Below are 13,103 nucleotides of genomic sequence, written 5' to 3' on the forward strand. Positions count from 1 at the left end.
GAATCCTTCCTTCAAACATATCTTATAAGCCAAGTATGCATTTCTATAATAATAATAAATGCTTTTAACCAGATCCGATCGGAATGGTGCAGCAATCTTATGTGAGTAAAACTTGTTTGTACTATGCGTCACTATGCTTTGTTAGAGATCGTATGATGTGCCCTGATCACTGTCTCACGAGATGAGTATTACCTGGGGACCTCTAGTCATTTGAATTCATTGCAGAGGTTGTCTGTGATCTTAATCCTGTGCAAATCGGGATCTCTGCGATTTTGCGGGCTCATACATAATTTTTCAAGGTTTATCCACCGTTTGTGAATAATGGAGGCTGTTTGAAGTGTTTTGGTATTATTTCGGGTGCTGGGTGTCATCCATAAGCTACTATGAGTCTCCCGTTTGCTTATTTATCATGGAAACTCTTGTAACATTGGAAACCCGCGGTGATCTTTTGTCCGGTTCGCAATCACGGCCCTCATTAAACGCAATACAACTATAGGCTATACAAACTATATGCAAAGCCTTGCCATCAGATCCGGGAAATAAATCAATTAATTTGAGGAAAATCATCCCGTGCTAATGCGTCACATGAAATACTGATGTGGGGAGGTTATTTATAAATCACAGGAGGTCTCCAGATAATACAAATGCTCATGTGTAACCTAATATTACGTCTCTAACCAAATACACAAAAGGCTCCAACTACGCAAATTGCTATCCAATCAAAGCAGTGGGCATTTACTTACAAAGTCTTCAATGCGGCACACACATTAAAACCGAGCATTTGCAGAGCTGTCCTCAAAACCCTGGTAGAAAATAGCCAATTACTTATTGATTTCGATGTTTTTGAATGTAAAAGTCACGCAAACGTCATAAGCAGACCTCATACAACAGTATAAAACAATAAACAAGCCCAGTTCATCACACCTTTAATAGGACTAAGTGTTATAATCCCACTATTTCAGCACAGTTTAATTGCCCAACAGGACGTTTCCCACAACTCATGCAGGGGGAAGCAATCAAGAATATAAATAGAGGAAAGGAGGTCTGAGGGTTCACTGGTTCGTCGGGTAGGCATCCTCTTTCCTTGCCATTATCAGAGACACCTCAAGTTTATTTGTATAGCGCCAAAAACAACATGAGTGTTGACCATAGTACTTCACATAGCAATATTGACAACGTACTTTAAAAGAACAAATCATGTCAAATGAGTAGTTAAAGTAAAAACAAGCTTACAACATACATTATATGATATTTCATAAAAATAAATACTACAACACAAACTTCAACCACCAATAACAGTGCTGTACAAAATAAAACCCTACTTATAAATAAGCCTGAGAAAAAGAAATGTATTAATAGATGTTTTAAAAACTGTAATTGTAGGAGAAGCTCTGATCGTTACTGGTAATGTATTCCAGAATTTAGAAGCATTTCAACAATTGCTGGTCTGAAGATCTGAGAGATCGCTGAGGAGAGTAAAAACTTAGAGGTTCTGATATATAAGAAGGCACAAGTCAATGTAAAGCTTTAAAAACAAATGTTAATACCTTAAAATCAAATTCTTTGCTTCACCGGAAGCCAGTGTAGGGAAGCTTTAATGGGTAAAATATGGTCAAGCTTTTTTGTCCCAGTCAAAAATGGAGCTGCATTGTTTTGTACTCATTGTAGTTGTGAGAGTGATGACTGAATGATTCAAGCATACAAGCCATTGCAGTAATCAAGCATTGAGGAGATAAATGCATGAATAACTGTCTCTAAGTCACTGAAAGAAAGAAAATAAATGTATCTTTCAAAGTTGCTTTAGTTGGAAGAAACTAGCCCTGACCACAGACTTTACTTTACTTGTTTACTCAAGTTTTTTACATATTATTTGTCTGAAGGGGACCCAGGAGAGTACTGTTATTATCGATCAGTGGATGACCTCAGATTTTGTCTCAATCGGTTATAGAAAATTTTCATCCATCCGTTCCTTAATATCCTGTAAGCAAGCTAGCAAGGAAGGAACAGAATTTCTGTCAGTGTCTAATGGCAAATAAAACTGGGTGTCAACTGCATATATTATGACGCTCAAAGATCAAACATAAGGGGAGCATACAAAGATTAAATAAGACTGGACTCAAAATTGAACCCTGCGGTACACCACATGTAATCGGCATTGGGGATGAAGAAATTTCTCAAATTTCAGGTAAGACTCAAACCAAATTGGGTCAATTGATAGTAGGATGTCATTTGTCACTCTTAGGAGGGCAGACTCGGTACTATGCTGGGCCTTAAAACCAGAATGAAAGGGATACAAAATATTGTTGGATAAGTAATACGGATTAAATTGGTCAAAGACTACTTTTTCCAGAACTTTCAGCAGAAAGGGCGCCATAGAATTAAATCTTTAATTTTGAAAATCAGAGAAATCCAGATTTGTTTTTTAATCAGAGGGTGTATCACCGCATGTTTAAAACACGATGGGACGATGCTAGTATGCAGGGATGCAATTAGAAAAGACAGCACACTAGGTGAGATAACGTCAAAAAACACTTTAAATAGGGTGTCAGGAATGAAGTGGAGAGAGCATGTGGTCAATTTCATGCTTGAGATTACATCCAACAGGTCAGAATGAGATACAGTTTGAAAAGCAGATAGACTGGCAGAACCAGTCCTGCAGATTAAAATAAATACTTAGAAAGGGCTTACAAAATATAATCTGATTACTATGGTTGTTTATATAACATGTTTATTGTAACATAATTTATGTAACTTTTTACATCCTGATTACATAACACTGTTATATGTTTTCATTAAGATGGTGGTCTAGTGGGTTAAACCACTGGACTGGTAAATCAAAAGGTTAAGGTTCGATCCCAGCAGCCACCACCAGTGTGTCCTTGAGCAAGACACTTAACTCCATGTTGCTCCAGGGGGATTGTCCCTGTAATAAGTGCACTGTAATTCGCTTTGGATAAAAGCGTCTGCCAAATGACTAAATGTAATGTAAATGTAAATTACTCCCCATCCCTGATTGATGCATGGACTCAAGCAACACTGTATATCTCATTGAGCATTTCTTCATATTTGCATAATGTAACAATCAAATTTTAGCTTTCAAAGACTCCACGTTCAATCTGCCCCCAAACAAAAGGTCCATTGGTTAGTGCATTGGGTTTGTGGGTAGCGGGTTGTAAGATTGAGGCCCGGCTAACCTTTTTTTCTCATTCAATAATAGGGCACCCTATCTGACAGTAACATTCTTTGTAGTCAGGATAAATTCTCCTGCTTTAATAGAAATAAAGTTATAACTGGCAAATTCACATCTTGGTGTCTTGGCGTTTGTCATTCATAGGACTATATGTACTGTCTCATGACTCCAGAAGTGTTTGAGAGCTTTGTGTTCTTGTTTATCTATTGATGGCCAATCATGTGAGCTAAATTTACCCAAGTAATGACGTAGTTAGTTGACTCTGTTAGCTTAAATACTACTGCATTTTGTGTTAAGGCAGGTCGGCCCTCCGTACTCCTTGAGAGAGCTGAAGCTGACTTATAGTTTGCAAAACTACAAACTATTTTTCTTGAGTACATATCTTTTTTATGATTTTTTACTTTTTATTGAAGTGGCAGTTGAAGTTATTTTACACTTCAGAAAAATAAAATAAAGCAACAGAAACAGACAAGAATAAAGTTGATATATTTTATTGTTATCTTAGACTTTTGTGAGAATACAAAAATGATTAAGTTTAGTTATATTTAAATATTTATACTTATTTTCAGTCACAGAGTTCTTTAATTTAAGAGGAAAATATTTGGGCAAGATAAGATTCTGTAATTTATTGCAGGTTGGAGAACTGTATTTAGGGAAATTGAAATGTTCAATAATTTATGTAATGATAATAAAAAAATATGTATCGGAATCGGCAGGTTTCACTTATAATAATCGGCAAAGAAAATTGCAATCGGTGCATCTCTACTTAAGACCCATTCTTTGAATACTCGACAGAAAAATGAAAAAAATATAACATAAAATAACTAACCCTCTCTCATTCTCTCAACAGGTAGTGAATCTAGCGTTTGTTGAAACAAGTTACTTTGTATTATCACCTGTTGTATTACTTCTCCTGTATGACATATCGCTTATTGCTCCCTGAACTCTCTGTAAGTCGCTTTGGATAAAAGCGTCTGCTAAATGACTATATGTAAATGTAAATGGAACCAACATGTTGTCATCATAATATCACATTTAAATGTTTCTTTACACAATAAAAATAGATGGATATGTATTTCAGAAGGGGCCCCTTACAAAAAAGTTCATCTCATTTGGGGGTCCTTCGCAAAGTTTTAAGTTTAAGACCCCCCAGACACATGCATAGTTAGTGACAGGTATATTCAAGTACAGTAAGTCGTATATGCGCAAATGCTGCGCAGTTAGGCTGTGTTAAATGTATTATGCTGCTTCAAGATTTGAGTATTTGCGTTTAATCTGCACATGCAGCTTTGAAAATAGCCAAAAATATAACTAAATTACCATGAAAAATATGAATAAATCTCTGCAAGCCATTGGCGATTATGGCAAGAGTAAACTCCACATATCCTCCTGCAAACTGTAAGAGAAAATGGGCAACAAGGAGGCTAAAAGCTGCAGTCTCTAGCGTCTGTCGCTAGAGCGTCTCTGTTGGTTGGGGAGTGAGCTGGCCTCCCTTCCAAATCAAAAAACCCAAAGAGGGCAGTGCTGATTTGGCAATCCACAAATATTGATGATCTCAGACGTATCAGCTGTGGATTGCTTGCTGCTTTACTTGAAGGAGGCTGTGCACAGCACAACTGGGTGAGCCTTGGCATATCACAAGTGACTCATGGAGTGCTAAAGATGTATTGCACCTTATAGCAAATCTTCCACTTGAATGATGAGTTGGTGTTGAGATGAGTTGGTGTTGATGATGAGATGAGATGAGTTGGTGTACCACCAGAAAGAAGAGGTTTAGATTGGACACAGCTCATCAGGTTTCATCATACTGTTTCCTTTCATAAACTTTTACTGTCACTCTGCTTTCGTTAAAGTCTTTATGCAGATTTGGTTGGCAAATCATCACAATTTGAGTAATTGTACACTATGATATAGAGCAGTATTCAGTGACAGTTGTGTCTCAATGTTTGCGCTAAAATCAGCAGGCGACTGTTGAGAGCTGAAGTGCAGATCTGCATGGAAAGTACGGTACATGCAACTACTGGAGTTCGTGTGCCAAGAACAGTTCGGCCAAACTGCTCAACGCAAAGTTGAGACAAGGCATACAAAGATGAAACTGTGATGAACCGTGTCAAATCTTAACCCTGAGGATGAGGGGATGAGGGGATGAGATGAGATGAGTTGATGATGAGATGAGTTGATGATGAGATGAGATGAGATGAGATGAGTTGATGATGAGATGAGATGATATGAGATGAGTTGATGATGAGATGAGATGATATGAGATGAGTTGATGATGAGATGAGATGAGATGATATGAGATGAGTTGATGATGAGATGAGATGAGATGATATGAGATGAGTTGATGATGATGAGATGAGATGTGATGAGTTGGTGTTGATGAGATGAGATGTGATGAGTTGGTGTTGATGAGATGAGATGTGATGAGTTGGTGTTGATGAGATGAGATGTGATGAGTTGGTGTTGATGAGATGAGATGTGATGAGTTGGTGTTGATGAGATGAGTTGATGATGAGTTGATGATGAGTTGATGATGAGTTGATGATGAGTTGATGATGAGATGAGATGAGATGAGATGAGATGAGATGAGATGAGATGAGATGAGATGAGATGAGATGAGATGAGATGAGATGAGATGAGATGAGTTGATGATGAGATGAGATGAGATGAGTTGATGATGAGATGAGATGAGATGAGTTGATGATGAGATGAGATGAGATGAGATGAGTTGATGATGAGATGAGATGACTTGATGATGAGATGAGTTGATGATGAGATGAGATGAGATGAGTTGATGATGAGATGAGATGAGATGAGTTGATGATGAGATGAGATGAGATGAGTTGATGATGAGATGATGATGAGATGAGATGAGATGAGTTGATGATGAGATGAGTTGATGATGAGATGAGATGAGATGAGTTGATGATGAGATGAGATGAGATGAGATGGAGATGAGATGAGTTGGAGATGAGATGAGATGAGATGTGATGAGTTGGTGTTGATGAGATGAGATGTGATGAGATGTGATGAGTTGGTGTTGATGAGATGAGATGTGATGAGTTGGTGTTGATGAGATGAGATGTGATGAGATGTGATGAGTTGGTGTTGATGAGATGAGATGAGTTGATGATGAGATGAGTTGATGATGAGTTGATGATGAGATGAGATGAGATGATGATGAGATGAGATGAGATGAGATGATGATGAGATGAGATGATGATGTGATGAGATGAGATGAGATGAGATGAGATGAGATGAGATGAGTTGATGATGAGATGAGATGAGATGAGTTGATGATGAGATGAGATGAGATGAGATGAGATGAGATGATGATGAGATGATGATGAGATGATGATGAGATGAGATGAGATGATGATGAGATGAGATGGTGTTAATGATGAGATGAGTTGGTGTTAATGATGAGATGAGATGAGATGAGTTGGTGTTAATGATGAGATGAGATGAGATGAGTTGATGATGAGATGAGATGATGATGTGATGAGATGAGATGAGATGTGATGTGATGAGATGATGATGAGATGATGATGTGATGTGATGTGATGAGATGAGTTGATGATGAGATGAGATGAGTTGCTGATGATGATGATCTATTCGCTGAATCCAGTTGTTCTTCAGGTGGCCGCTGACGCCACTTAGTAGGTGTTGAAAGCAAAAGGTTTCGTGCAAGTTTTTCTTGCCTTTATGTTCCCTTACGCTCATCACCTGAACTCAGCCGGCCTCACATTAGAGGTTAAGAAGATCAAATCATTGTTTTTGTTCAATCGCAAAAACCAACATTCTTACAAGTATCAAACAGGCAGATTTTTTTACATTTAGGCCCCAAATATTAAATAACTAATTGTACAAGTTTCATGTTTAATACCAATTGTATTATTTAACAATTTAAATATTTCAACATTGACTTCATCATTTCATTTTGAGTAATTTGGCCCTCCGTGATATATAAATTGGTTAAATATAGTCCTAAATTGTACGGACATTTTGAGCTTTTGGTTCTTAACGTTGCGTAGCCCGTGATTCCTCCTAAAGTCAGTAAAGCTGGACCCAATGTCGATGAGAAAGAAAACGTGCAGGTCATACAGCTCGTGCAGAAACTGGAGGATTTTTGCCAAGAACAGTGAGCAGCTTCACCGCTCAGGACAAAATCACGGACTAATACAACTACACGACGGTTTTCTGACATGCAAATATGCAGAGATTAACGACGACGCTACACGACAAACACAGCCAGAAAAGTTCAGGTTCAAAGTGTAGAAAACACAAAGGACAAGAAAAAACTGAAGAAAACCTGCTTTCAGTCGAGGTGTCCCGTCCCGACGATTCCTCGGTCAAGGCTCCGATGAAAGAAGCTGTTGCTGTAGTAAATCCTCTCCGATAGACTCCTAAATCCTTATTCCGGCTGTAAGCAGTTTGTATGCGGGATTCATAGTGAGAAATATACAACAAACTATCTCCCAAAGGCAAGAGACGCTGACTTTTGATAACATTCTCTGAAACATCTTTCACTGCGCGTCTGATGCTGTTGATCCTGTATGACGTAGCCATTAGAGACGCCACGCCGCCATCTGATTGGAGGAAAGGTGTTCTATTAACCAGCTCTTGTCATTGGCTGTTTTATAAAATACTTTGTTTACATTTTTGTAACCTGATTCATTTCAAAACGAGTCATCTGTACAATATATAAAATGTCCAGTTGTTTATTTCAGGAATCATGCTATGTATGTTGTTTTTTCTATTGTCACATCCTAAGCCTTTGTTTTATATAATAAATGAAGAAACAAATTAAAACTCATTTTTTAAAAAGCTTGATTATGTATTTTTTTAATATATTTTCAACGGTGTAATATTTAGCCTATATAATATAAACTGCTAACATATATGACAAATATTTTTACATTAGCATTAATTCATCAAAATAATTGAAAAGTTTCATAGACATGATTTTAGTCTGTATAAATGACATGTACACATAAAACATGAAGGCAACAATTTGTTTACAGCATTTCTAATGTTTTTCTGACAGAACTAGACAAAAATGACCGATAGGGGATGTTTTCCACAATAGGCCTTTTTTATATGAAAAGTAGTAAGTTAGTTACAAATGAACATAAAATATAGGCAAACTTCCCATTCTCACAGTTTTAAGGTCAGATGTAGGTTATTGTCCATATGACATGCTATTTCATGCATTCTGACTTCTTTACACTGTTAAATGTGCTGGTTTATCATGCTTAATGTAGATAATTATAGGAATGATTATCTTAATATGCTGGATTTCTGTATAACTATACAGGCCCCTTTAAGGGAACCCCTGGTCTGTTTCCGGTCTGCGTGATACGTCACTTGTGTTACATGTGGTATACTGGTTGCATGCTGGAGCGGATGCTAATAAAGAACTTCAAGTTAACAATGTCAAGGACTGTTGTAATTTTATAGAGACACACAACATGGTGTCAGAAGATGGACTTTACGCCTGCATAAACCCTATTCGCTCAGACATTTGAGCGAGCCTGATTGGAAGGTGATACACGCACGTGTTGTTGCTAACCACCATGGCGGATTGTTTCCGAAGACCCGACCCGCTCAGTTTTGATGGAAACATTGCCGACAATTGGCGGATTTTCGAGCAGGACTTTGACATTTCATTGCGGCGGCACACTACGATAAGGCTAAAAGTTGTCGCTTTGGAGAATTGACGGATGAGCTGATCTGTGACAGAATAGTATGTGGCGTCAACAGAGAAAGTTTAAGAAAATCTCTGTTAAGGGATAGCGACCTAACTCTCACTAAAGCCATCACAATTTGTCGTATACACGAGATGACGGAGGAAAACAGTAAAACGTTGGCCACGCCCCAGACAGGCACTAGTGTAGACGCAGTACAAGCGGTATCCAGCAAGAGGCGCCAACACACAAGACAAACTCCTCAAAAAGAGCAACGTGATTTTCAAGCCATAACTAATTGCAGAAACTGTGGAAATAGTCATGCAGCAAAGAGAGAGAAATGCCCTGCTTTCGGACAACAGTGTCATAACTGTAAGAAAATGAATCATTTCAGCAAAAGTTGCAAAGTACGTCGCCAATTCAATCAAACGAAATACAACCACAGAAAATCAGTTCACGAAGTCGAAGTGGAAGACTCCTCCAGTCATGACGACACTTTTTATGTCGACGGTATTGAACCTGGCAAGTGTGTCAACATTGTTAACCCCCCAGCGTCCAGGCTTGAAGAAGGATTTGTCACCTTACACATAAATGCCATGCCGGTAGAGATAAAAGTGGACACAGGGGCAAAATGTAATGTAATGCCAAAAAAGCTATTCAAACGAATTTCCAGTGGTGGTGAGAGACCAGTCAGACTATCGCAGACACCTAACCTTGTAGCTTATGGTGGAAGCAGAATCGAAACCGAAGGCTTAGCAACAATGATGTGCAGTTTAAATGGACAAAATCATTCACTTCAATTCTACCTGGTGGATCAAGATGTCCAGCCATTGTTAGGTTTCCGTGCATGTTTGGACATGGGAATTGTCACAATTAGTCCACACGTTCACCTTGTCGATAGGGAGAGCAGTACTGAAGAAATTCTTGCTGAATATAAAGACTTGTTCACAGATGAGCTAGGAGAACTTTCAGTCACCTATTCCATGACAGTGGACCCCAATGTGCAATCTGTAGTTCGTCCTGCTCATCGCATGCCCCTAGCAATGCAGGATCGCGTAAAAGCAGAGCTAGATCGAATGCAAAGTCTCGGTGTCATAACTACAGTGTCAGAGCCTTCAGATTGGGTTTCTTCCATGGTGGTCACACACAAGAAGGACAGAAAGGAACTAAGGCTATGCATCAATCCAAAAGATCTCAACAGCGCTCTCAAAAGACCTCATCACCCGATGCGAAGTGTAGAGGAGGTGGCATCCCAGATGTCAGGAGCAACTGTGTTCTCTGTCCTAGATGCAAAGAATTCTTTCTGGCAGATCCGTCTTGACCATAAATCCTCTATGAAGACCACATTCAGCACACCATTTGGGCGCTACAGATTCCTTCGTATGCCCTTTGGTATAAATGCTGCAAGTGAAGTTTTTCAACGCACTATGGAACAGTTGTTTTCAGGGTACCCCTGTGCGGTCATTATAGGTGGTCATAATGCTGCTGAACACGACGCAAACTTGAAGAAGGTGCTGAATCGAGCACGAGAGATCAACCTCAAGTTGAACCCTGCAAAGTGCAAGTTTCGTCTGAACCAGGTCAGTTATGTGGGACACATTTTCACAAGCGACGGTCTTAAAGCAGACCCTGCGAAAACGAAAGCTATCTCAGAGATGCCAGCCCCGAATGATGTTCCTGGACTTCAGAGGTTTTTGGGAATGGCAAACTACCTGGGGAAGTTTATCCCAAATTCGAGTGATATTGCCGCACCCCTCAGGAATTTGACGCATAAAGAGACTGCATGGTGTTGGTATCAGCAGCACCAACATGCGTTCGACACTCTTAAGTCATGCTTATCTAACCCACCTGTCTTGGCATACTATGATGTGAAGAAGCCAGTTACCTTAACCTGCGATGCCTCAAGCTATGGTCTTGGTGCTGCTTGCTTACAAGATTGCAAACCAGTTGCATACTCATCTCGCAGGCTCACAGACACTGAGACGCGGTATGCGCAGATAGAAAAGGAGCTGCTAGCTGTTGTATTTGCTTGTACTAAGTTCAGAGACTATGTATATGGGAAACCAACGATTGTCGAGACTGATCACCAGCCTCTGGTGACAATTTTAAAAAAACCTATCCACACAGCCCCAGCACGTTTACAAAGGATGTTGCTTCAATTACAGCGTTACGATATCACATTGGTGTACAAAAAGGGCAAACAGATGTATCTTGCCGACACTTTGTCTCGAGTTCCAAACACAGAAACCCCTCCAGCCATGGAAAATGACTCATTCGAAGTCATGAGTGTCAGCTACATTTCTACTGCTCGTCTGGAGGAACTCCGAAGACACACAGCGGAAGATGAAGTGCTGCAGACCCTCAGTTCTGTAATTCAATGCGGATGGCCAGCCAAAGAACACTGTGTTAGATCACCCGTTCGTCCATTCTTTCCTTACAGAGACGAGTTAACTCTGGACAATGGAATAGTGATGAAGGGCCACAAATCAGTCATCCCTCGCTCTTTGCAGAAAGAGTACATCAGCATAGTCCACAGAGGTCACCCTGGTGTGGAAGCTACTAAACGCAGAGCTAGAGGTATCATTTTCTGGCCAGCAATGACAGCTGACATCACCGCAGAAATCCTTTCATGTTCAGTTTGCAACAGCACAAAGCCTCACCAACAGAAGGAGCCACTCAAGTTGTACCCTGTTCCAGATCTTCCCTGGTCCACGGTAGCAATGGACATGTTCGAATGGCACGGTAAACAATACCAAGTGTTAGTGGATTCATACTCTGGTTGGTATGAAATCGACCTATGTCATGATGCAACAACTTGCACTGTGATCAAGAAACTAAAGAAACATTTCTCAGTTCATGGCACACCTCACACGCTCATTTCAGACAATGCTAGGCAGTACACAAGTCAGCGTTTCAAAGACTTTGTCAAACAATGGGACTTCACCCACGTGACCAGTAGCCCTGAATATGCACAGTCAAACGGCCTGGCAGAGAGAGCGGTCCGCAGTGCAAAGGAGCTGATGGAGAAATCACACAGAGATGGAACAGATGTATATCTCAACCTTCTGAACCTGAGAAACATCCCTCGTGACCCAACATTAGGTTCTCCAGCAGAACGTCTGATGTCACGACAGACTAGAACAACCATCCCTATCCACTCCAAGTTACTTGAGCCAAACCCCAAACACACTCAGCAAATCACCGCACGTATTCTCCACAAGAGAAATACCCAAAAGCGGTATTATGATGCTTCAAGTCACCCATTACAGGCACTGAAAATGGGTCAAGTCGTCAGAATGCAGACTCCAAAAGGTTATGATCGTCTCGGCGTGGTGAAAGAGGTGAACAGAGAGCCCCGTTCCTACACGGTTCAAAGCAAAGGGAGAACATACAGGAGAAATCGTCGTCATATTCTTCCTGTTGCAGAGCCTCCTCCATCACAGCACAACCCTGAGGACATTATTTCTCAGAGTACTAATACACCTGCAAAAGTCTCCTCCGTCTGTCGCTAGAGCGTCTCTGTTGGTTGGGGAGTGAGCTGGCCTCCCTTCCAAATCAAAAAACCCAAAGAGGGCAGTGCTGATTTGGCAATCCACAAATATTGATGATCTCAGACGTATCAGCTGTGGATTGCTTGCTGCTTTACTTGAAGGAGGCTGTGCACAGCACAACTGGGTGAGCCTTGGCATATCACAAGTGACTCATGGAGTGCTAAAGATGTATTGCACCTTATAGCAAATCTTCCACTTGAATGATGAGTTGGTGTTGAGATGAGTTGGTGTTGATGATGAGATGAGATGAGTTGGTGTACCACCAGAAAGAAGAGGTTTAGATTGGACACAGCTCATCAGGTTTCATCATACTGTTTCCTTTCATAAACTTTTACTGTCACTCTGCTTTCGTTAAAGTCTTTATGCAGATTTGGTTGGCAAATCATCACAATTTGAGTAATTGTACACTATGATATAGAGCAGTATTCAGTGACAGTTGTGTCTCAATGTTTGCGCTAAAATCAGCAGGCGACTGTTGAGAGCTGAAGTGCAGATCTGCATGGAAAGTACGGTACATGCAACTACTGGAGTTCGTGTGCCAAGAACAGTTCGGCCAAACTGCTCAACGCAAAGTTGAGACAAGGCATACAAAGATGAAACTGTGATGAACCGTGTCAAATCTTAACCCTGAGGATGAGGGGATGAGGGGATGAGATGAGATGAGATGAGATGAGA

The sequence above is a fragment of the Triplophysa dalaica genome, chromosome 7 (assembly GCF_015846415.1).
Source record: "Triplophysa dalaica isolate WHDGS20190420 chromosome 7, ASM1584641v1, whole genome shotgun sequence".
In the NCBI taxonomy this organism is placed as follows: domain Eukaryota; kingdom Metazoa; phylum Chordata; class Actinopteri; order Cypriniformes; family Nemacheilidae; genus Triplophysa; species Triplophysa dalaica.